The sequence below is a fragment of the Cylas formicarius genome, unplaced genomic scaffold, assembly GCF_029955315.1.
Source record: "Cylas formicarius isolate icCylForm1 unplaced genomic scaffold, icCylForm1.1 PGA_scaffold_2__14_contigs__length_35257938, whole genome shotgun sequence".
Classification (NCBI taxonomy): domain Eukaryota; kingdom Metazoa; phylum Arthropoda; class Insecta; order Coleoptera; family Brentidae; genus Cylas; species Cylas formicarius.
This window is the reverse complement of record NW_026844319.1, coordinates 32,369,663-32,397,266: the sequence shown is the minus strand read 5'-3', so window position 1 is coordinate 32,397,266 and position 27,604 is coordinate 32,369,663. Positions and strand designations below refer to the sequence as shown.

The 27,604-nt window shown below is 34.1% G+C and overlaps 1 long non-coding RNA gene across 1 annotated transcript in view; it reads right to left on the bottom strand.

The window, feature by feature from the left end:
* Positions 1–27,604, bottom strand: part of LOC132697919 (uncharacterized) — a 136,949-nt gene that overhangs the window by 66,179 nt on the left and 43,166 nt on the right. The window contains exon 2 of the long non-coding RNA XR_009618321.1: positions 15,383–15,515. This is a non-coding gene — a long non-coding RNA (uncharacterized LOC132697919). The remainder of the gene's footprint in view (positions 1–15,382; positions 15,516–27,604) is intronic.

The following is a 27,604-nucleotide window of genomic DNA, read 5'->3' as shown; positions in this document are numbered from 1 at the left end:
TTACGGTGATCCTCATTTTGTGCGCAAAAGTTCGAATAATCGTTTTTTGAATTTTAAATATTCTATCTGCCTCTGAAGAGTCTGCGTTAATGAAGTTGCTAAAATAAAACGTTAAAAACGTCGCAAATGTTGTAAGTTTTCGAATCTGAAATGTAACTTTGTTTAATCTCCCGACCAGCATATCCATATGCACGTGCTAGTTACGTCTACTATTTATTTATGTACATACCCAGTAAAAACACCAGAGCTAACGTCAGGTGCATCTGAATAAAAAAAGACAACCTCTGATTCATTTTCATTCAATTGAAGAGGATTCGAACGAAACCACTCTTCTGCATCAATAATCGCCTGAGTATATATATATATATATATATATATATATATATATATATATATATATATATATATATATATATATATATATATATATATATATATATATATATATATAAACGTAACGATTCGTCCAAAAAAGTATCTGCCGCTTTAATGTAGATTTCAATCCAGTAAGTTCTGAAAATGTTGTTTTTGACTATGATCTGCTCGAAATCAGGGGGGAAAACCAATTATTTGTCCCAGAAATAGGGGTTTTAAGTCCATATCTACATTTTTAAGGTAGATTTGGGTACAATAAGAGGTGAAAAAACAAATTCTGAATCCAAATCGGCAACTATTTGACCCACAAAGGCCGGTATATTAAGGTTTTTGTTTCAATAAAGGCCGAAGATGCCGATTTTGACTAGTATTTGAACGATATTGACATTAAAAACCCACTTTCTTAGAATGATAGGAGGTTTTTCTTATTCAGTTCAAACAGATTCCATTCAAAATCGTGTCTTCCGACAAATATCGTATTAAATACCGCATGAAAACTGCAAGTATCAGCTTAAACTATCATTTTTTGATCCAAACAGTTACCTTTTTATGTCAATACCGTTCAAATACTAGTCAAAATCGGCATCTATTGTCAAGGTAAGATTTAAAAAAGTTCATTAATATTTTTTGAAAGTAATTTCTAGCGATGTTCGTGCTTTTGACTATCGGTTTACTTAAAATTTTGGAAAATATTCACCGCACGAATTTTGAACCGACGACGGAGATACTTTGCTCGAAACGTCCGGCACCCCCGAAACGAAACGGGCGCGGCAACGTCGCGATAAACCCGCTTATTAAGGACGCATAAAGTGTCAATTATCGATGACTGGTTATTGAGAACTCCGGTATCCGCCCGTTCTCGTCCTGTCGTCGAAACAATGAAAACTGCTACGCAAGTTGCCAATCAAAATAATTATTGTTGAGAATCGGGTTTTTTTTTTCTCATCTACAGGAGATTCTATTGAGACAATAGTGCGACTGCCCAAACCGAAAACTGCCCTTTCTTTTTCAGAAATGCATGGAGCCACTTTTGTAAAACTAACCGGATACAAGCGGTTTTTTCTGAGCTAAGGTGTACATTTTAGAAGTACAAAATAACTTTTCCGTTGTCCGATATACGATGAATAAACGTTTACAAATTATGCAAGATTCGAATAAGAATTTCTTAAGACAGTGACCTTTATTTTAACCAAGGATTTCAAAAACGTCGATATATATAGGGTGTTCCACTTAAAATAACAAAGTTGATGTAGGAGGGGACACTTTTGGGACACCCTGTATCGACACAATAGTATTTTAAATATTCACGAGAGTAAAAGACACTTTTGTACATCTCCCATGGGTTTCCAGATCGTACAGCGGGTCGTTAGAAACGGAGTTTACTGTAGTAGACAATGCAATGTTGGTTTTGATATTCCTACCAAAACGATCCCGACTTTTATTAAATAATTTTTAAAAATTATCCCTTTGAATTTAGTCCGAGCGGAATTTTATTTTACTTTTTGTAACGTCGAGGGAACATTTTCTGCAGTCGGCGCGTTTCAAATTTTTACCCCCTCCCGGGCTAAAGATTAAAAACTAACAAGAGGGAACGCGGGCCGTAAGAAAATTTCCGCTAAGCAAGCAGAGCTTTTTTTTGGTTAGTTTTTTTTTATTGAATAAAGAAACGAATCCCTCTCTTCGAGTCTCATTATGGACTTTCCGACTCTCTCATAATAATCGCGGAATATTATTAAGGTTTTTTATTGAAACCGGTGTTTATCTAGAGACCGGGATTATTGGGGAATATACCAACCAAAAACCCTGGAAAAATACTGGAGATTCCTTTAGCTTTGTAATGAGAGATTTTAATTATGAGTATTATTTTTTGTTGCTGCTTAAGCTACGCTAAGGCGTTCATTGTTATACTTTTTACAAAATAAAAAACGCCACGTTAAAGTGGCATATTCAAATAAATAAATAGGGCAAATGAAGTGGAAAGAAACTGACATTGTGAAGAATTTGGAATAATGGAAATCAATTGCATGCAGAAATTATAATAAAATAAAAAAAAAAATAAAAACGGAAAATGCCGCATTTTCGGCAAAGTATCCCTTTGAGGGTTGTACAAGTTTTGAGTGAAACGAGCATTTAACAAGCATTTGAAGTTGTACTGAAAGAAACTCAACTAAAATATATAAATTCAAGCTACACAGTAGGGGAAATAGAATGTGATATTGGTCTAATTAGAAAGAGAAGAGTATCCGATTTTCCAAGGACCGTTATTATTGCAAATGCACAATACAGCTTACTTTTTGAAAACATTGCCGATGTTAAAATGTTTTTTATTGTTTAATGATATAGTGTCATAAAATATCATCTTCGAAGCGTTTTTAATGTTACCTGTAAAACTTTATAAGTCTGGCATATGACCGCCACGGCTGGCGCGGATGTGGTCCAATCTGGACGTCCAATTTTCGATGACTTTTTCCAACATTTGTGGCCGTATATCGGCAATAACACGCCGAATGTTGTCTTCCAAATGGTCAAGCGTTTGTGGCTTATCCGCATAGACCAATGACTTTCCATAGCCCCACAGAAAGTAGTATAGCGGTGTTCATTCACAAGATCTTGGAGATCAATTCACAGGTCCAAAACGTGAAATTAGGCGGTCACCAAACGTGTCTTTCAATACATCGATTGTGGCACGAGCTCTGTGACATGTTACGCTATCTTGTTGAAACATCATCTCCTGGTTATTCAATTCAGGAATGAAAGACTTAGTAGCCATAGCTCTATAATGATCACCATTGACTGTAACGTTCTGGCCATCATCGTTTTTGAAGAAGTACGGACCAATGATTACACCAGCCCATAAAGCGCACCAAACAGTCAGTTTTTCTGGATGTAACGGTGTTTCGACACACCCTTGACGATTAGCTTCGCTCCAAATGCGGCAGTTTTGCTTGTTGACGTACCTATTCAACCAGAAGTGCGCTTCATCGCTAAACAAAATTCGCTTATGAAAATCGGTAACAACGGCAATCTCGTTTTGGGCCCATTCGACGAATCTACGCTTTACTTGATGATCGTTTGGCTTCAATTCTTGCACGAGTTGGATTTTGTAAGCACGCAAACCAAGATCCTTCCGCAAAATCTTCCATAAAGTGGATGGACACAGATCCAATACCTGTGCTCGATGGCGGATGGACTCATTCGGGTCTTCCTCGATGCTACGCTCTACAGCAGCAATAGCTTCTTCTGTACGCACCGTACGGCGTCTCTGGGAATGCGAGTTATCAATAAGAGTAAACGTGGTGCGAAAACGTTCCATGGTTAATCGAATGAACTGCTCTGACGGACGGTTTTGTCGACGATAAAATGGACGTAGTGCGCGATACGTATTCCGCACAGAACCATTATTTTCGAAATAAAATTGCACTATTTGCAAGCGTTGTTCAGGGGTGAGTCTACTCATGATGAATTGCCAAATCAAACTGAGAATAAATCACTTGACAGCTGTTAAATTGGTCGTCACCTTGAACAGTAATGCCAACTTAAAGTTCTATACATCGAAAAAAAATACCCATTAGTAGTAGAAATGCCTGACGTTTGTATGTTCATTACAAGAATATCGGGAATTATATCACATAAAAAACAACACCTTGACTATATTTGCGCTAAATATCAAAATCAAAATTTCCTCTATATTAATAAACATCAAAGTTTCCAAATGTAGTCAGTCCTCTGGTATTTTGTGGTTCCCATAGTTCTAGTCATTTTCCCCATCAACTTTTCCCGTTTCATATTTAATTGGTCGACTAGAAAATGCGCCCCGCCGTGTCTCGAGAAAAAGAGCATCGAATTAATCTGAAGACAAATAAACGTTAAGGAAAAATGCGGGTTCGAGTCCGGTACGTACAGCGACGTCAAAGGAAAAGCTTCGAACTCATCTGCATTCGATTTCGTATAAATGCGGTCTGCAATGTCGCCGTTGACGCGGACAAAGTGATCGACTCTTCGAGGTACTTTTACGTACAACGCGATACCGAACCAGTAGCGGATAACTCGGATACCGACGAATGCGATTTTTTACATCGGTAGCCGATGTTTCTTCTTCTCTTTTCAGTGCTGTTGTTGGAGTGTATGGGGCGATTTATTTTGCATTTTAGAAAAAAAAAAGGTTAACACAAATACATAAATAAGGTTTAACATGTAGATTTACACAGACACAGACAGTAGGTTGCTATGGTATTTATATTTCTACAATCAATTTCTGTATTCCATTTTCCCCTTATCAACAATTGTAATTAAACTTTTATGGATAACGACTTACGATAAATACCTGAAACGCTGGTCACTGATGTAAGCGCATAAAAGCTTCGTATGCAAAATATGTCAATTCTTCGGGATAAAAGGTACAGCTCTTTCATTTTTTAAAAAGTTTCTTGGTCTGAGATATCAAAGGGCAGTTGAAGCACTCATTCAGATGCTATTGCTTTGGAGAGGGGTTTCCCCTCTATTCTGATCTCAGTTTATTGACTTCTCTACTTGTCTTAAATTTTGTAAATCTCATCAATACGCGGATGATACCCTACTTAAATAAATTTAGACCCAAAAATAATTTCGGAGGCATCTGGGGCTCACAACCTCTTATTGAATACTAACAAAATGCAAATGTTGAGGACATTGTATATTCATAAACATTTTCGCAGTAAAGAAGTAAAACTTCGTCTATTCGCCAGTTCACAATGCCTCTTTGATAAGAACCCGTAGTACTTGTTCAATAAACTTTGCAGAGGAAATGTTATTCATAATCGAGCCGCCCGTCATTGTTTAAGATATTGCGTTACTAGATATACTTCGGTAACTTTTCAGATATCTTTTAGCTGCAACGCAATTAAATTATTTAATGGAATACATTATGCTACGACGTCCCTCCTCACAATAAAGTCCTTCAGTATCTTAGCAAAAGCGTATGAGTTGATGATGCGCGTAATTTCTTGTATTTGCGATGTATGTACAAGTGTGTATTTTGTTGACGATTATGGTGTTGGTGCTGTTGTTCTTGTGGCTACATGGAAGAGCGCAATTTGCTTTGTATTATTACTTATATTGTAATATTTTTGTGGGAGAGGGGATTACGCACTGTTCACGCAACCAATCAACGCGTATAGTGGGCTAAATGGGATTGGACCTCTGTCCTTGTTCAGTGCCTTATTCCCTCTCTTAACAATTTCTAAGCTTTCGTAGGCATCTAATTTTCTACTATTATTTACATGTTTAACTAATATTAAATTACTTATATCTACATTATGATTATTGTTGAACATATGTTCAGCTACACTTGATTTTTTTAATCTACCAAATTTTAAATGAGCTAAGTGTTCCTTAAATTTAACATTAATTGATCTTTTGGTTTGCCCTACATATGAATTGTCACAAGCGTTACAACATATTTCATAAATTCCCGACTTTTCAAGGGTATATAGTATATCCTTGGGATTACCCAAGAGATTTTTTAATTCTGATCCGGACTGATAGACACTTCGAAGACCTGCGGCCCTGAAGACTCTATCGAGTCCACTTGTATATTGGGGAGAGGAAGGAATTGAGGCTACTTTTAAATTTTCCTTATCAGCTTGAAAAGTCGTTGATTTTTGAAGTTTGTTTTTAAATCTAAATTTCCTAATGAACTTATCGATAAAACTATAGCCATTGATTCTAGCCACCTCTATTATAAGGCTTCTTCCCACCTCAAACCTTTGTTGATTTAAAGGAAATGTCACAAGTCTATGAACTAGAAAATTAAAACTTGCCATTTTTTGTTGAAAAGCATGGTTAGAATCTTTGGTTATGTATCTTAAAGTACTAGTGTCTTTCCAATAAATGTCAAAAACTATATGATTTTCACTGTTTTTAATAACGAGAACCTTCTATTTCATATGTGAATTTAATAGATGGGAAGTAATTATTCAAGTTTGAAATAAATCCATTTAAATCCATGCAAATTGTAGCAAAAACCGCGAAAACATCGTCGACGTATCTATACCATATCCCAGGAAAGTACTCGAAATTTTCTTTAGGAAAGGAGATAAACAATTTCAAATAGCCGTGCCATTTTGTTGTTTATAATAGTTGTTATTATATAGAAAAATATTTTGACTCATGCAAAGCTTTGTCAGAGTGAGAGCATTTGTTCTATTAAGTTTAGTTTTAATCTTCTCCTGAAGTTTAAAAGATTTTGGCAATGCGATATAAAGCTCTATATAAGGAGAGTTTTGTTTTGATTTCTGCGACCTGTATCTCGGAAGCACGAGACTATTTGCACTCCGGGTGTGAGAATCAGAATCCCTGGGCAAATTATCGGTCTTGGAGTGTATCTCAAGAACACTTTGAAATATAAATATACATGGAACCGTCATTGTTTTATGTTTAATAAACAATGGCTTACAGTGTTCGTTAAAATTTGTAATTATCCGTAGTGCCTTTTTTTGCATCCTAAATATTTTAATAAAATATCTAAATAAGCCAAACTAAGTTGACTTCAATATATCAAAACTCACCATTCTGCGAAGTTGACGCAAAAGAAAATGAATATTTGAAAGATTTTTACTTAGCTGGCCAATGTGGGGACCATTTCAGGGTCGTCCTTTTTCATTGTATATTTACAAAATTCCTGTTCTCGGGTTCTCATCAATATTATTCAAACGACGCACAAATTTGCTATTCTTTTTTTGCCACATGACTTGGACAGAGTTTGTGAGATGTTTACTAGTAAATCCGCAGTAATTCTTTTTGACCGAAAGGGTGATAGGGAGAGATTTCTATTGGGCAGTCGTTCTGTGGAGATTTGAGATTTTCGGAGGAAATTTCTAAATGTTTACAAAAGGCCTATTTGATGTTAAAATGGAAAATGTAAATGTAAAAATCATGTATTCGTTTAATATTCAATCCAAGACCCAAAAACCATGTAATTGAATAGATAGACAAAAACTTCATCTAGGCTATTTTTGCATGACCGTCTTCATAGAGAGAACACTTTCATAAATAGATTGTTTTCACAAAGAAATTATATTTTTATATAATCAATCAATTTATCATTCTTTTTAAATACTCGCTCTACTGCGCTCCGGTAGTGATTAAACTGTTTGAAATAATATTTTTATATTTAATTAATTTATATTTAATAAAATTAAATAAAACTGAAAATGAGATGTAAATGGAAATATCCGTTAATTAAATATATTTTAACCATATGTTTTTTTAGACACTCGCTCCGCTGCGCTCCGCTCGTGACTAAATTGTTGAATATAAGATTTTTATGTTGAATATAATGATTTGTTTTGGTAAAAGAAAATTAAAGTTGAAATAAAATTTTTTTGGTACTAATGTAGTTTTAAATACATATTTTTGAGTTTATTATTATTATGCATTATTAATTTATATTTAATTATATTTAAAAAAAAAATAAAATGAAATGTGGCAAAAATTATTTTGTATTAAAAATGTAAGTAAAAAGATTTCCTTATTCGTAAGATGTTTGGTATGTTTTTTTAGACACTCGCTCCGCTGCGCTCCGCTCGTGACTAAATTGTTGAATATAAGATTTTTATGTTGAATATAATGATTTGTTTTGGTAAAAGAAAATTAAAATTGAAATAAAAATTTTTTGGTACTAATGAAGTTTTAAATACATATTTTTGAGTTTATTATTATTATATATTATAAATTTATATCTAATTATATTTAAAAAAATTAATAAAATGAAATGTGGCAAAAATTATTTTATATTAAAAATGTAAGTAAAAAGATTTCCTTATTCGTAAGATGTTTGGTATATTGGAATTCATTTTCCAATGTGTCTGCTAAGTTGCTAAGTCCTACTAATGACACCCCGAGATAAGCCTTTTTAAAACAAAATTTTAAAAAGAAACTAATAATGGAAATTATATAGAAAGTTATATTTTTGGCTTTCGTTGCCTTGTCAATTTTATTGTTCAACTATTTTAATTTTACTTTTTGCCTACTTGCCTAATCTATTGTTATTGTTATTGTTAGTTAACTCATTTACTTATTTATTTATGTTGTTTTAAAATTGTTTCTTACTGTAAGTTAATTTATGGAATTTTAGTTAAGAGCGTAGCTGCCCTTTGCCGAGTGAAAAAAAGGCGTTTGTATTGATTTGCTTATGTACATATCAAAATATCATTTAAGTTACGGGGATATAGTTTACGGCCCTTGCTTAAGTTAAAAAAGAATTAGTCACACACATCAAAGAGTTAATTGGCTAAATATGAAAAATAGAATATTTCTTCATTCTGAAGTTCTATATGTAAAAATACTAAGCACTCCTCTATCCATGTGTAATAAAATACGCTATAGCTGTGACGTACATAAATATTGTTTCATATTTAAATAATTTACCAAATAAAATAAGAAACTTAAATCAACCTCAAGCAAATTAAAAATTTTTCCAGATAACTGTGTGCTAAATGAATTGAAATATCATTATTAGCTTTTGTTTAGATTCTTTGTACGAAGATTCTATTTTTTTCCACCCTCTTTCTTCGGGTTAGATGGAACAGTGTACTAATGTTTAGCAGATTGAATCTCGAATTATCAAAAGAGCTTTATTATTGTTGTAATTATTATTACTTATAGACGAGGTGTAAGAAAAAGCTTAGTGTTATACCTTTTTAAATTAAAAGCCCCTGTATATTATTTAATAAAACGAGAAGTCTTTTTACGCCGATTTAAAAAATTTGTCGTATTCCTGTTTTCTATATTGAGGCCAGAATCATCATCATGGCGCCGCTCCAACGCTAAGTTCTTTGCTTAGTTAGTTGCTTCGCAAAGTTTTATACGAGAATAATGTTTTCACTTGACGCAAAATTAAGAAATATTGTCATTGCATATACTATCCAAAATGATATTCAAACGCGGAGGAAAACTAGCGTTTTAAATCCTGGTCAAGAATTAAATATCCTATGGGGTAGGTCAGTTAAGCAACTTGCTAAGACAAATAGAAACAATTATTCCGATTGGAAGTTTTGGAAAAATTTGGGGAAAATAAACTCCAACATTTTAAATTCGTAAAAGTTCAGAATCCTTTTTGAGTGGCCATTATAAAAGTCAGCATAGTAGTTATCGTCAGGAAAAAAAAAGTTTTATATAGGTATATTTGAGAATCATTGAAAATATTTTCAAATTTGGAAGCTTCAATACTGACAGTTGTCAAATAATGATTTTAGAACCCATATCCAGTGAGAATCTACTTAAAAACGGTAAACCGTCTGTAACAAGGCTGATAAGAGCCAATATCAGACAACCTGTGATTAAAATACAAATACGAAACAACAGGATCAACCTGTAAATTTGACAGCAACGTAGATTTTTTTTCCGGTGCTTTTTTGGAAAAATTAAACCAAAAACTAGCAAATTGCACAATTTGACAACTACCGCTACGTAAGACTGTAGCAGATATACACGCGAAGCATTCGCTAGTATATTTTTGATCTTACTCACATGTTTCTCTAGCCAAAATTAGCAAACTTTTACAATGGTCCAATTTGGCACACCGAATTTACTGCCTCAATTTTTCAATTTAACTGATGACCTGGCATGTTCAACGCTCAACCTTATCTTTTCACCGCTGCCTACCAAGTCACTTTAAGGTAGGCGATAGGTCATAAAACGGCGGGTATTCCCCTATTTAGGCGGAGTCTCGTTACTCGTCTAATGCTCTCATAACAGATCCCCGTTCGTTCCCTTATTATTAATAATAACACTTCACAATTGCTTGGATATTTAGCGTGGTTTAGTTATATTTTGTCTCTTGGTGCATCGTTTTGAATTTTGACGGCAGATGTATCAGGGACGGACTTACGTTTATTTAGGAATAATAAAATCACATTGGTACTAAGAGAAAATACGAATACAATAAAATATAAACAAACTATCAATAATTACCAAAATAAGTACGCTATCCAAAATTCAATTATCTTTAATTATTAACAGTCATTAAATTACTAATTGAAATTGAAACATTTGGTTTTATGTTCTATGAGGTAGAAAATACAATGATACAGAGGAAGATTTAAAACAGTCACATACGTGGTGTGTTCAAAAAGCAAGGCGACTTTTGTAATTATTGATTTTTTTTTGTTATGCTTGTACACAAAGACGCGGATGACGAACCTCGCTCTGGACGCCTCAATAACTGATGAAAGCGTTGAAGAGGTGAAAGAAATGGTTGCTATTAGAGAAGTGACTGAAGACGTCGGCATCTTCATTGGCTCATGGCACGCATTTTTTTTTTTCGAAGTTTTGGTCATGAAACGTGTAGCAGCGAAATTCCTTTCGAAACTGCGTAATTTTAAACAAAAAGACCGTCGAAGGGGATCTCTCAATGTCATAAACGCAGGAACCCAAAATAGCCAAGTCCGAAAAAAAGCAATTCAAGTTCGATTAAATTTCAAGGTTTTCCTTACTGTTTTCTTTGATTATCGTGGCATAGTACATCAAGATCGTACGGTCAATAAAAAGTATTACCTTGGTTATGTGCCATTTGCGAGAAGCAATACGAAGAAAATGTTTCACGGATAATGCACCTGCTCACTCATCATTGCTTGTGTCTAACTTTTTGCCCAAAAACAAAACCACAATCATGCCTCGGCCACCATATTCACCGGATATGGGGCCTTGCGACTTTTTCCTGGTTCCAAAACTCAAGAAACCCATTAAAGGAAGGAAGGAAAATCGCCGGAAGAACCCACGGCTATACCGGAAAGTGCTTACCAGAAGTGCTTCTAGGATTGGCAAAAACGTTGTCACAAGTGTATTATGTCTGGGAAGGAGACAACATCAATACTGCTGAATAAATAAATACTTTTTCACAAAACTTATATCATTTACCTTTTGAACATACCTCGTACATATTGTTTTTTAATGTTGGTGCCATAACAATGACACTGTTATCATATAAGTGGCATTTTTTTTAGTTTGATCATAGAAATAAGAATTTATTAGGAAGTTTAAATCATTTAATGCGACAAAAAAAATTAAGAATTCATAGATACATTTTTGAAACGGACATGAGACGGTTGACATATTACACGTTCTCTCTATTTTATAAAAAATATGACGAAATATGTAGATAGTCATCTAATTAACACAAAAATTTCATTAATAGATTATGAATTAATCACCAGTGAGAACAAACAATACAAGACATAAAGAATCAAAGTTACAACAGAATGTTACGCCAAACTCCGTTATGTAGTCATACCTAGGTTTGTCTAGGCAAAGCAAGCATTGCCGGCCACTTTAGGCAAAGCCCGAAATTATTAAAATAAATTTTCAATACCGACGTCTTAAACGTTACAATCCGTTACTTGTTGGAGGCATTAAAAATCTAATTTTGGCATTGTCTGAGCAAATTACTGAAGTGAAATACTTTGCGTCCAATGAAGAATTATTTGAAGTACTAGATAACGCTCACAAGGAATGTGGTCGTGCTGGAAAAGATAGAACTATGTGAAGCCTCTTACAAGACGAAGCATAAAAAAAGGGAATAACCGTAAAACCGTTGCTATTTCGAGAAGTGAATTCTGGAGGACATGTGCAGGCTTGCCCTGATGGTGATTTCAAATATATCTTTAATTATCAGGATCATCTTTCGAAATATAAAAGTGTCACCATTCGACATCTTGTACTAATACGTGACGTAATTAACGTTTTTAACTGTTTTAACTTATCAACTGTTATAATTTGTACTCTGCAAAAAGCAGGAGCCCTAATTCCACCCAAAGAGACTTCTCTTTTTTGTTGGCAAGTACCTATTCTTTGGTGGTAAGTGACATACATAAACAATACAAGGTGTATTAGTAATACAATAAATTATTATTACAAATTCCTTTTCCTTCTATCGCAAACTGTGCCTTATACTAGTACAACAACAGTACGCACAGTGTAGGCAATGTCCGAAATATGGAATAATTCCGGATTTTGCCTAAAGTGGCCCGGAAATGCGGACTTTGCCTAGGCAAAGCTAGGTATGACAGGTATAGAGTTCAAATGGTTAAGAAAATCTGAAAGGGATTTTTAACAGTAAGGTCAAACAAGAAAAGTATCATAGCATTTTCATAGCTTTGGCTTTATTTATATGGATGTTATCTGAGACAATGTTCGAGCGACGCATTTATGGGTTTACCCGGTATATAACACCAGGTACGAACGCGATAATTACTTTCTAGGGACGGGGTAAGCAAAAGGTCAAGACGGTACACTTTGGGACACACTTTACTCGCTAGTGGCTTACAAATGGTTTGTTCACGGTTGCTCTTAACGGGGCGAAACCCGAAGATAGGCATCGGATGTTTGCCCTTATAAATCAGGATTCCCGATAATAAACGTTAACTCTCCACCGCTGACGTTATTAAGATGTCGCTGTGAGATGCCCCAGCGTTTTTATTTATTTAGGTGCTCGGCGATCTTGGTGATCGTGAAACCAGAGCGCAGGTATAAGGATCCGACGGGAAGAAATATATTATTGCCCAGTTTCACGAAACCGTGGAAATAACAACTAATGAATTTATCGGGATCAAGACGCTCACTCGCTATACGACTAAATCGCGTTCTTTGCGGGTCAATTTAGGGGTCGTCCATGGGCGTAGACGTCGTCTACACGGTGTGCGCATTAGTATTGTGGCGCCGCTAACGTTGCAGTTGTGAAGTCCAGTGAAGACTGAACATTTCTTGTACTATTAGGTCTCCATACAAAGATATGAATTAATCCATTCTGTATAACGAATTTCTCACTCTTTATACCGAAAGAAAAAAGGACACGCTTAGTGAATACGGCGAGCATGGCGAGTAAGCGACAAAGTTGTTTTAATTCGGTAGATAGAACGATTTGGAAGTGCTGAAGCGGCAGGCAGTTCCAGTAAAAAACTAAGAAAGCAAAAATTTTAAGATTTGCATCGGGCAATGTTGCAGTGGTTCCAATAACATCTTAAAAATGTACCGCTCTCTGTACCTATCTTAAAACTAAAAGCAGAAAGGTTTGCTGAACAGCTTGCATTATCGATTTCAAGGCTTCGGAAGGATGGTTGGGGAAGTTCAAACGGAGACGTGGTATAAACTATGGATAGATAAGTGACGAAGCCCGTGATGTCGACAGAAACGTCACTAAGGATTAGCTGCCTACAACAGCAGACTTGACAGATGAAGCCATATTACAACAAGCAAGAAAGGGCGAGGAAGAGCACCAAGAGGAAGAAGACGATATTCAGTTAAGCTGCTAGAGAAGTTTACAGGTACCGTATTTATCTTACAAGTAAGTTTTTTTTTCTTTTTTTGCGTCTTCTACATTGTTCTTCGATTTGTAAAGAATAATCATTTAAAGAATATATATTATATTCGTGGTTCTGAAATCTTGAAATTTTCGAAGTATCATTATATATTTAATCCGACTGAGATGATTTGGTCTGAGTTGAAAGCGCATATAAGAAGAATTAACGCAATTCTGCAAGAGTTAGCTAAATTATCGGTACAAAGCTGGTCTAGCTGTGAAAAACCAGTAATAAAAGAAGAAAATATTTATCGAGAACGATTAGCGGCGGAGTTGATCATGGATCTAGGTGACGACAGTAGTGATAGTGACGATTTTTTAAGCGGCTGATACTTTATTATTATTATATTTAATATTTTGTATATTAATGATGATACTATGTAGAAATGCAATTAAATAGAACGTAATAGATTGTTACTTTATAATATTTTTTTTATGTACATTGTCCCAGTGTCTATTGTCCTTTCAGCTCCCGTCTTATTTCCGTGTTTCTTATTTTGGCCTTGAATACATTTGTTTTTGTTTTTGTTGATATTTGTTTTTTACTTATGAAGTTTTCATTCATTACAAGGTACAGTTTTAATTTTTTTTTATTTTGTTGTTAATCTCTTTTTCCTGTTTTCCGTTGTTCTCTATTTCTAGTCCTAAGTAATTGAAATTTGTTTTATATAGTTTCATTTCGTTCGTTCATTTCCTATCACCATCACTTTTTGCCTTAGTTTTATTTAGCTTGCTTCCAGGACCAGAGCATTATCTTTATCTCTATCTCTATCAAACACTCCTTTAGATACATGGCTTAGTCCTCCATGTCTTAATCCTGCTTTGGTTGCGAGTGGCCCTGAAATTTTATTTTGGTATATTACGTAGTTAACATTTTCTTTGTATTTATCTTTCAACACCCTTATCATTGTGTTTTGGATTATTCTTTTAAAGAGAATTTTTAATAGTAATTATTACAGTCCAATTTATCCCATTTGGGGTTAATTAAAGATGTTTTCCAATCTTGAGGTGTGCATTCTTCGGTCCGCATTTGATTGTGTAATTTGACAAGGATTTTCATTCCCAACGTTTTTCGGCGCCTTCTTGTCATATATTCATCATTTTCATTCAATTCATCAATTTGTGACGTGAAATTCATTTTATCTTTTCTGAGTGATTCGGTCGTACAAGTCCCTAACTGTTTTCCTCTCTATCTTTGATCTCTTCCGACCACCAAGTTGTTGTTTCTATTGATGTTTTTTCTACTATTTCCACAGATGTAATTGGTAATATCTGGGGTGTCACAAAATCCAAAGCTCCGGATAACATCTCGTATTTCCAAAATCAAATAGGCTATAGCAACTCTTTTGTTTCTCAGAAGATTAGGAAAACCGCATCTCTCTAACTTTACTAACAAGTGAGACTTTTTCATAGTTGTGGATCAAACAATAAACGTCAAAGGCAAAATCATCGGTCCTCGCAACGGCGATCTAATTCAAAGCAATTAAGGCGTCAGTCTACTGTAACGTGTAAATATCCGGATCATCCAAAGCAAACGGCTATCGCCGCTTACGTTAAAATTAAATTTACGAACGCAAACGTTATCACATTTATGATTAATGTACTCAAAATGGTCAACGTTTTAACCGGTAAGTGCATAAATATAGAGAATGACCACTTAAGATGTTTACATACCTTTAAAAGTCGTTTTACTACGTGTAGCAGTAAATCGTCTTTATGATTTTCACTGAATATAGACATCAGGTCTTGCGAGCTCCACGTTGCCGACGGAACAGGAACCCAAGTGCGTTTAGAAGATGACAAAAACCTGAAAGAAGTTTTGTTAAATTACGTTTAATCACATTTTATTTTTCATTATGTTTCATTATACCGGATGTCCCCGTTGGGACGACGAGGTACGGTAATGGGGAAATGGGTATTAATAAAAATTAGGAAATGGTATATTACGCAATTATTTGGCAACGAGCGGAGCGAGTGTTTAATAAAATAAAATAAAAAGTTTACGCTATCGAGTACCCGCCATATTGTGTTTTTTGATATAACGGCAAACAATTAATTTTCTAAAAAAAGTAGAGTATAATTGTTAAATATTGATTCTGTTACTAATCAACAACTGGAATATTTAATGTTCAAGCCTAAAATCTCCAACAGGAGCTATGCTTTTTATGGTTTTTATAGGCCACCAAAACTAAATTTTAATACTGTGTTCTCCGATTTTTGATAATATTTCTTCCTACCTTTAACCCACTGTCGATGAGATCTTTTGCCTTAATATTAATTTAATGATTGTCCAGAATCCTTTCGTGCGATTATTTGAAAATTATAAATTTGTGCAGATTATTGACGAGCCTACGCGCATTTTTGACGCTTAATTGATGCTATTTTTGTTACTAACACATCTTTAATATTCCGGGTCAGGGGTAGGACCAGCTGGTAGCAAAGCGGGTAAAAATCATCATCGATCAAATACAGTTCGACTGGATATGCTATAAACATCAAAGAAATATTGCATTAGCATCAATAAGAAAAGAAAGGAAGCAATATCTTTGACTCGTTTAAAAACAATTCCAAAAAAACTTGGTCAGCTCTAAAAATTTCCAATACATGCGGCACAAAATTTAACATTTATCAGAAACTAACGAAATTACTAACCTTTTTTCAACATACCTACAAAATAAGTCAAACTGTGCAGCAAAAATAAACTTTTATAATAAGAATTTCTATAAGAACCATTTAAATTTCTCGTTTAAAATGCACGGCCAACAAAATTCTTAATAATATTAAAACTAACGTATGTATGTTGAAATACTGTAGCCCTTTTATTGATAAATCATAAATTGTTGCATTGAAACAAGCTACTTTCCAGTGCAATGGAAAGTTTCTGTTGGTAAACCGCTACATCAAACACATCAAATCCCCTAAATTATAATGACATTCGTATTATAAGTTTTCTTTCGGTTTTGTCGTAGTTCGTCGCGTTTTCTGAGTCAGCCGGTATATAAAACGTCTGGAAAAAATTCAAAATAAGTTTATAAAATTTTATATCAATCAAATTAAGTATAGATAATCCTATGAACAATATTCCACCGGCTCCACAACACGTGGGGTGCAGAGAAGAAAGGTTTCTGAAAGTAAACTCTGCAAAAAATTCACTGTTAGGCCAAATTCGAAGAAGTGCCAACTGGCCCCGTTGATGTTTTCTCAGTGTCCACTGTAAAAGTTAAACAAATTTTAAAAAGTGAACAGCTTGAATAACGTTGATAATATTGATTATTAAAACAATTTGTTACAGGCAATATTTCAATTTTTAACTTTAACTACATTTTTACAGTATTGTAGGTGTAATCTTGTGGATAGATGGGTGCAAAACCTATTGTACGCCTGTTGATCACCAAAGAAATAAAGTATTATATCGATGAGAAATCCATACTTCTCTGGGGTGAGGTTGAACCGAAAAGTCATTGATAAATCAAAGTAAATCCAAAATTCTTTTTAATTATTTCATGCTGAGCATCGAAAAGGGATTTGGATTGTATTTTTCGCCACAATGTGTTGCCATTTTATCGTTAAAGACCATAATTGAAGTGTTCTTAAAATGCGTCGCTTTGCAAGCTGCCATTCAGCTGGAAATCGGGTGTATTAAAATTGATTCCAAATGGAAACTAAAGAGATTATTGGGAATTGAGGTTTCGGTGTTATTGCATTGCAGGCCGACGTGGCCAACGGTATCGTTTTGACTAATGAACTATATAAGCTGCCTGTAAGCCTTTCCTTCTATGCTATCCTGCAGCATTAGAACTATTAATAGCAAAGATTACTCTTTAATGGCGAATACCTAATTGGTTTCACATAATTATAATCTACCGTGAAATGTGTGCACCGACCAAATGTTTCGGTACGAAGATGTCTCGTTATTCGTTTTGTGATGTAACATACTAAACAACCAATGGAATTGATTTGGTTTAATTACTAGCTGTGGGCTCTGGGGAGAACTTAACGGAATATGTGGAATTTTTACATACATGTAACTTTCTTTTATCATTTTTATTATTACTATTGTTGCTTGATACTATAATAAAACTGTCAAGCAAGGGAAAATAGATGACACAAACACAACGGAATTGTTTTAATTTTTGTAATTTTTCCAATATTTCTCCGAATAAATTGAATCGAATCACAATAAAAATGTCAATTTGGTTGTCAATTCGCCATTAAAAAGGCATATTCAATAAGCTAAAGTTCACAAATATTTCAAATTTCGATATAAATAAATAGCTTCATGGCATTAATCATTATTAACAAATTATGTTAAATTTGGTAACAAAGGGCTTATCCATGTGATTTGGTATTTCTAAATGATTGATACTTTACGTAAAGTATTTGGGTGAATGGATTTGAAAATTTTCCCTGAATTAATGAAGATATTAAATTTTTTCTCTTTCCACCACGGACGTTCAATTTAATATAAAAATTTTATATTCCTAAAAAAATAACAGACGCTGAAAAAAGGCAATTAATATATTCAAAAACGGTTAAAAGAAAACGGGCCTCTGCTTAACTGCTGGTGAACATGCAAAAATATTTGCGAAACACAATGCTTGAGAGCATAGAACCAATTACGGTAACGAGTTGCCCTGTTATGCATGTCACTACTACCCCTGACCCTTGATCAGAAAATCGGACATATCGAGGCTTCCGTATCTGGTGATTTTTGTAAGGTGTATTGGTTTTAAGTTTTCACAGGCTACCGTAATACTTTTTATAAAACTTCTGAATTAGTCCTGCGTCGGTTTTTGTCGACTCGAACTAGCTAGCTAGCTAGCTACCGACGCAGGAATCCAGAAGTTTTATAAAATGGGTCTTTATACACTTAAACCAGTTTCGGTCCGGTGTAGGACTTCTGTAGTTAATAAACCGAGCGCCGATCAAGTTGCAAATCATTTCTTCTTTTTTTATTGCGAAAAAGAGCTACTTACGTTTAAGAATCACTTATTATCAGACCACGTGCTTTTTAGATCCATGAAATCACTTAAAGATACTCATTTATACCATGAAAGATTTTTAGTTCTTCGAAAAATTTTGCGGTTGTTGTAATATCAAAATGTAAAAGCACCTTTTCACTTTTAAAATATCGCATTTCTTACGAAAAATAATCAAAATTCGCTACATACTGGAAAAGTGAATATATGAAATATTATGAAACAAAAGTACTTCTTCCTAAACAATTCTGCTCGATGAGACAGTAGGTAAGTTTGCACTAGAATATTTATATGATGGTCATAATGTCGGGGGGGGGGGGGGGGGGCGATTTTGGGACACACACAATTATAATATTTTCAATTTTCAGGAGGGTCCAAGAAACTTTTGTATTCATTTTTTCGTATTTCCTATGAGTTTCCACACCGTACGGTGGCTCGTTTTATTTGCACATGAGCGGGTTTAAAATTAACAAAAGACGTTGACTATTTATCCAAAACTGGCAACAATAATCGTAAAGGCAAACGGAAAAAATTATTACAAAAGTGAACAAGAGGAAATGGTGGGTCAAAATTTTCAAAATACAAACGCAGACCATTTCGTCATATTGATCACTGGCGAAATTTTAAGGCAGTGTTTCTGGGCAAATTAATCCTAGTTTCTTGTGTAAATTTATTTTCTCACCAAGCGGGATTTTTTAGGAAGACAAGCTGTATAATCAGCAATCAAAAATGATCGCTTATTTCTAGGTAAAAAATTGCGAATCATATGAATTATACAATTTTTCCGTGGTCTTTAGGCCTAGCCTAGCCTCAATGGACAACTGACGTGCAGTTTTAATAGAGAACTTTAATTATTTTTTTATTTCTTTAAAATATTTGTTTATCTATAGCAAGAACGCATACCAAACCCAATATTTAAGTTGCAATAAGTGACACCGTGACGTCAGACCGCTGCTTTTCGATCGATACGACGACAAGTTTTAGTGTTATTCTCAGGTTCTAGACGGAAAATTATATTATTTACGTTTATTTTTGGCTCGTGTAAACTACGCTTTTATTTATTCTACGCCAGTTTGTATTTGTGATTAGTGTATTTTACATGATAATAATGGAAGCAACACAAAAACAATATTAAAAGGCCAGATAAACTTTTTATTCGTCTACCAGAAAATAAAAACCGTCGTTAATTGTTAACATTATGTTCAGGTGTCATTTTAGCCTTAACCGTGCAAACATTTTTAACTCTTCGCAACTGCGCCCATCCTATTGCGATCCCCATACGAATGGCTTCCTGATGTATATAAAATAATGACACTTTAAGTTATCAATGGCAATATACTTTAAAATTAGTATTTAGGTTTCTACTAGTTTAAAAAAAATCCTTTTGGTTTTTTTTTATTGATAATTTTACATTTTACGTGATATTCCATTTAAATTTTAAAAACTTTAAGCTGTCACAATCTTATTATTATTTATATTGATTTATTTATTTAATATTATTTTTGGTTTAAAACTAGTGGCTAAATTTTCTATGAACATTCTTTATAGCTTTAGCACCGCGAATCTCAACAAAAGAAAATGTTTCGGTGTTTTGTATGTCAGATGTCACCGTAATCGTATCCACTGCAGGTAAATTATCAGATTGACTATTTAAAAAATCGGCTTCGGTCATTTTCAAAATTTTCTTTTCGATGCTAAACACAAGATAACAAGCCACAGGATCAAAGGCGAAAATTAAAATTAAAACCACCCAGATGAACGTTCTGTAACGGCGTCTCTACGCTATCTTCAGGCTGGCGCGTAGTCTTACGCGCGGATTGACGTCACAACCGGTCACAGCCAATGACAGCGCGTTTCAAACAGGATTTAAACTTTACAACTTTTAATTGCATATATTTGTTTTTTTTATTTTATTTGTCCAAAGTTATTCCGAATAGGTACAGCGTGAGTCGGCGGTAGAGTAAACTTCATTGGCTACAAGATATATATATTATAATCATAAATTAATAATACATCTCCAACTAAACACAGAAAAATTCTCTCTAAAATCCTTAAATTGTGAGGGATCACTTTCATAAATTTACCCTACCACATATTGCAGTGACAAACGTTTACAGGAATTTAATTTTATAAAATAAATAAATATAAAATATTTGTTCAAGTTCTAATAAAGAAGCGGCAAGGGTCAAGACACGGGACAAAAAAAGGAGACCGAAACAACGGCAAACATTGCGACGTATCAATGTAATTATTGCCGTTAAACATTTCGCGACACTAGCAATTCAAACTGATTATCGCATTATCGGAAATTAATGTCCAATTACGCGTCCGCGCACTGTATAAGACAAAATCGCGTAATTAATGCAGGTGAGACCATAACCCACTATTAAAATAATTTGCATGCGAAATTAATACAAATGGACGGTGCCGGTCATTTATCATCGGAAGCTGCAAAAATCACGGGAATAAAAAATGATACCGGGTTTAATTTGACACGGAATTAAATTCGCTTTGATTTAATGGTCGATCGGCCGTGATACTGTTAATGCCGGGACGCGGTATGGGATAGTTTAATTTCGTAACGGCTTCGAAATATGGACCTGTAAAATGTGCGATGTTCATTTGCGCTGGAATGTACAGGGCGAGTCGACATTAGAATAAAAAATTATCCGATCGGTTCAAATGTTATGAGAAAATGGTAAATACAAAAATTGTAAAGAATGTTAAGGTGCACGATTTAATGTTGCTTAAAAGTGTGACGAATAAAATGGAACACCCTATTTTTTTATTTAAATTTTTCAACATTTTGTATTAATAACGTAAACCTAATGTTTTTACCAATATTTTCACCCACATTATCCGAAGCATAAAAAAAAATTCAAAAAATATCTTTTTGCTCTGAAATTATTTATTCTGTTGCACTTAAGAATACATTACATGTGTCAAAAAAAAAACTTGAAACATACAAAAAAATACTGATGCGTAAACTAAACTAACTGCGAAAAAACGTTAAATAATGTTTTGGGGCACATAAGATGTAACATATAATTTATACATAAATATACAAAAGAAAGTTCAAATTCGACAAAAAAAAATAGATTATTTTCCAAATAGAACTTGATTTGATACAAAAAAAAACGCACAATATTTTATGGTGCCTGAGCGAGATATTTTACAAAGCATGAAGTATGTAAATGCACATTAGCATGAACAATCATGATTTGACCTTGATTATCATAACGCACTTCATCTATGGCAGGCGCAACATTTCTTTGAATTATTGTTTTATCAGTTTTTAAAAGTCGCAAAGCAATGTAATCACTTCGTCATCAAACAACATAAAAAATATTTCAAGCGGAGTTTTTCCAGAAAGCCTATTTTTACATTTTCGACTACATGTGCAGAAAGCATACGTCTTATTTTGAATTCCAGGGTTTCATTATCTGATGAGTCCCATTCAGGTTCAGTAGTTGAATTTGAAGGACAGCTGTATCATTCGGTATATATCAGTTGGTTCCCCAAACTCTTGTAAATTTATGTTATCGTTCATAACTTCTTCGTCAGTACAGGTGTCCACGTCGGGTGGAATATAGACCGCGTCAATATGTTCTCTAAATATTTTTTCACGTTATTATTAGCATATATAACTGCAATACATAAGAATACGTAAATCCAAATAATACTTACGACTTTCATTGTTATTGTCCTCAACCATCACGATCTCCCCCATAGCCGCCTCTAAGTCCTTTTGATATAAAGTAATGTACCTGTAATCTACATTCTGTAGACTTAACAAAAATGGCAATACAAATACAAAATATTTTTTTCTACTATTTTGGATTTACTTGAAAATGTGGTACAAATGTATGCACCGCTGTTGTTAACTTTTGAAGTCCTATATATCATTTTTCCTTTACACATAAATTAGAAATTTCTACGGTTTTATGTCCTTTAGTGGTGATAATAATAAAATTTCTAAATGGATGTGCAAAAATATTTCCTGGATGTGGCAAAAATATCATAGAATAGGTAGTGCATTAACGCACCACTGGGACAAAATGGGTTAACAATAATTAATGTTATTCGAAAATGACTTGAAAGATATATGCAACGGAATTTAAATTAGAAGCTACAGACAAACCATATATATTATTATTTATTCTGAAAGATCTTACACAAACCTGCAAATTTTAGTATTATTAACTTATACAGGACATCGAGTTAGGAAATTCGGAGGAAATTTTCAACTCAAACTCAAATTATGGTAGTTAGTCATGTACCTAGAACATTTTTTAAAATTTAAAAAACAGAACGGAAAGTCGATAAGTGCTACCGTTTAGCAACAAAACGACTTTTTTTATTTTCGGTCCGAATACCACTTCTAATTTACAGAAAAGTGATACTGGATATCGCGATATGCATTTCTGTTACGGAAAAGCAAGTGAAAATAACAATAACATGTTTAATTTAAGTAACATAAATATATTTAATATTTTCGAAAATAAAACAACGATAATTGCAATTCATTTTCAAAATGCCCGTCATTCATTTCTAAACATTTTCTTATACATTTTAACACGTACTAACCTATTTCTCATGATCTCGCGATCGTTTATTATTTTTTGTCGTGGATCATTGATATCTGTCATAGGCGTTTCATACACTAAAGACTTTAAGTGCCATCAAAAAAAGAAGTCCATCGCATTAAGGTCTGGTGATCGAGGCGAGCCTCTAGCCCCGACCTATCCATCGATGTTGAAATGCATGATTTAAATACCTCCGTAGAGCCAACGTAAAATGGCGTGGAGCGCCATCTTGCATTAACCACCTGTTTTGTCTGCATTGCAAGGGTACCTCTTCCATCAAAGGTGGTAGTTCCTCTTGGACAAACTGCCACTAAGGGATGTGTTAAAAAACTGAAGTTCTATTAGATTATCTCCTACAATCCCTGCCCATACATTTAAAGAAAACTAGAGACATTATACTAGCAGCTTCTCTCAAAAATTGCTGTTAATTGCAAGAGAGATGTTATTACTCTCACATATCTTTTTTTTAAATCATTGTTTTTGTGATACATTAATTCACAGTAAATTTGCGCCTGTACTTCATATTATTAAGCCGGTTTATCTCTTTTGATTTATTGCTAACTGACATGACCTCTTCTAATGTCACTGCGCTGATGTTTGCCTTCAATTTTTGCATGTGGGTCTTTACTTGATGACAATCCATTTACCACAAATTAAATTAGAACAACAAAATGTTCACACACAAATTCGAATTTATCATTTTGTTAATCTCCATAGCTTCCAACAAATTTAGTTTTTTGCTTTTTGAAGGACTATATATAATATATAAAATATCAAAATTATCGGCGAAGTTGTGCATTTCTGAATTTAAATGACTGGCTTAGTTAGAATCCGAACTTTTATTTTTATACGCCCTTTTATGTTCGTTAATGCGTTTGTATCTATGTAAATTTGGTATTAATATTGCTTTTAAAGCAGAAAACACCATAGGACATTTCCAAAAAAACAACTAAATTACGAAAAACTCAAAAATCGGGAGTCTACAAGTTGAAATGTGGATCTTGTCCCAAAATTTATATCGAACATCAAAGGGCGTATAAAAATAAAAGTTCGGATTCTAACTTAAAACTTTAAATAAACTTTCATTAAAATTCAGAAATGCACAACTTTGACGATAATTTTGATATATTACATAATCATTCAAAAGGCAAAAAACTAAATTTGTTGGAATCTATTACTACCTGTTTTTATATATAAGTGTCCGAATATAGTCATATTTTGTATTTCATGAAGGCAGGGTGTGGCCAAAGTAGCTGTCATAAAGTATTAAGAAATTTTAACTTCTGCATATCGCGATATTCAGTATTTGAATATTCCTGTGCATCTAAGTAGAAGGGCGTATTTTCCTAAACATGTTATAAGGTTGTTCGGAAAGTCATTTCGTTTTTTCCCGTCAGAGGACTTAATTACGTTTTTTCGAAACCAACTTCACACTTAAGCCGAATAATCATTATATGTCTCGAGAGCTGATATTGCAAGGCTTGTGTGTGAAAAAGTTCTATTAATTCTACGCAGTAGTTTTTGGTTGGTGCCCTTTTAAATATGGAGAGCAATAAGCAGCATTTTCGTCATATTTTACTTTTTTACTTCAGAAAAGGTAAAAATGCTGTCCAAGCGAGAAAAAAATTGACGGATGTGTATGGAGAAGGCGTGTTAACAGTACGCCAGTGCCAGAACTGGTTTGCAAAATTTCGATCCGGCAATTTTGATGTCGAAGATGCACCGCGGTCTGGAAGGCCGGTCGAAGCTGACAAAGATGCGATAAAGGCATTAGTTGATGCAAATCGGCGAATAACCACACGAGAGATCGGTGAGAGATTAAATTTGTCGAATTCGACTGTTTATGGCCATTTGAAAGGCATGGGCTTAACCTCGAAGCTCGATGTGTGGGTGCCCCATGTCCTTACGGAGCGAAATTTGTGTCGTCGCGTTGACGTGTGTGATTCGCTCCTCAAACGCCAAGAAAATGATCCATTTTTGAAGCGGATTATTACCGTGGACGAAAAATGGGTTGTATACAACAATGTTAAAGGCAAGAGGTCGTGGAGCAGAAAAGATGAACCGGCTCAAAGCGTGTCAAAAGCCAACATTCACCAAAAAAAGGTGATGCTCTCCGTTTGGTGGGATGTCAAAGGAATCGTTTTTTTTGAGCTTTTGCCGGACAATACAACGATTAATTCAGAAGTCTATTGTCATCAACTGGACAAATTGAATGATTCACTTAAAGAGAAGAGGCCCGAATTAATCAACAGGAAGGGTGTAGTGTTCCACCAGGACAATGCGAGACCTCACACAAGTTTGGTCACTCGCCAAAAACTTTTACAGCTTGAATGGGACATACTGCAACATCCCCCATATTCTCCAGATCTGGCGCCTTCCGACTACTATTTGTTCCGGTCCCTGCAAAATTTTTTGGATGGCAAAACCTTTACCTCAAATGAAGATGTCAAAAACCACCTGAACCAGTTTTTTGCCAGCAAGGACCAAAACTTTTATGAGAGGGGAATTATGTTACTGCCAGAAAGATGGCAAAAGGTGTTTGGACCAGAATGGCCAATATATAATTTAATAAAATATTTAATCATTATACGAAAACTGTCTTTCATGTTCCCCAAAAAAAACGAAATGACTTTCCGAACAACCCAATATAATAACAAGTAATTTGTAGTAATAAGTATTCAATATATAAAATCTCCTATGTTTTTGTTTTTTAATCTTCACAGAGTCCAGTTTGCTTATAGTTTTGTCATAAAAATTAATTTTATAGAAGAAGGGAAAAGCTAAAATAAATCGCAACCCATTAAAAATAGATATATGATATATTTAATACAAGTTGTAGGTGTTAATTTGATATTGATCCTTCAGAATATATAGTGTGTCATTCACGAAAATCGAGATTTTTAAATTTAAAATCATCTCAATATGTATGCTTATTTTGAACGTCCCGTAGGGTTTAATTGAAATTCCGTTGAATATATTGAATTTTTATGTGTGAAAATACATTAGGTCGAGGCATGTGTTATTATAAATAAAAAATAGTCGAAGAATTTCTAGACGAATTCAAAACAATTATGGAAAACAATGCTGGAAAATTAAGAAATTGTATATTAGGATTCGTACTGCCATTAAAATCGTTATAAAATTGCTCTAAAAACTGGACTGCTCAAGAACAGAACACTTGAAAACAAAGATAACAACTTATCTGGGATATGAGTATTCAGACAGATCACACAGTCCCGAATAATCAATCTGATATCTTTATACTAGATAAAGAAAACAGATAACTTACCGTCACAAACATAAGCATTCCAGAGGATAGAAACATCCAGAAGGCCTACGTTGAGACGGTGAGAAAGTAGCACCAGCTATCACTTGAGCTAAAGCACCCCTAGGATTTGAACAAATTTTCCCATTGTCATATCGGCAAATGCATCACATAAAAACTTAAATAGTCTACTTCCAAAGTGTCCCGTGATCAAAAAGACACAAAGAAGAGGAAACAAACATACTTTAGCTACTTGACCTCAGCTTCATTATGCACTATGGATAGGAACGTATGAGGTATGAGTCTGTCATGAGTTCTGAAAGTAAATTTACTAGTTTACACATTGAACAAATTGTTAATTATTTTTAAGGAATTACGAAAATTATATCCGCAATTATTCTCTGTTTATTATGTTGGTAAAAACATTGTAGTATGCAATTTTTTACCCCTGTGATATTGTACTTTCTACTTATAGGGGAAGATTCAAGCAACACGCGTACGTGCCGTCGCATTGAAAAACTCGTGCCCCCATTTTCAAAACATTTTATCAGTAGGGCTATTCCACGTGTACTTATCTCCAATCTATTTAATAATACCTAATTTGAATATGCCTAAATGCACGCCACTAAGCATCCAATAATTTTTTTTATATAGAAACGACTGCCTCGGTCTCACAAATTGAACCATGGTGCTTTTTTACTACAAAGTGACTCCGGTGGATTAAAAAAAAATGTCTCGCAATCCCAGTCGGTTTTGGTACCTTCAAATCATATACGCAAACATGCATTGAGAGGATGTTGGTCACAAAAATAAGTGGTAAACTGTATTTATAATGTGAAACCGGTCTCAACCATATCAAAGAACCTGGCAGGTGGAATCATTCCTAGTTTCTTCAAACGCAAGTAAAAAATTACTAGAAATGTTGAAATTATACATAAATTATGCGTTAAAGCAGATGTGGCCTTTCGGGTAACATTTTTTTTAATTTCTACGAGTTATAGTTATAGTTATAATTAATTACAGGTTCATGAAAAATTATTTAATCTTAAAGGTTTTTAACCAATGA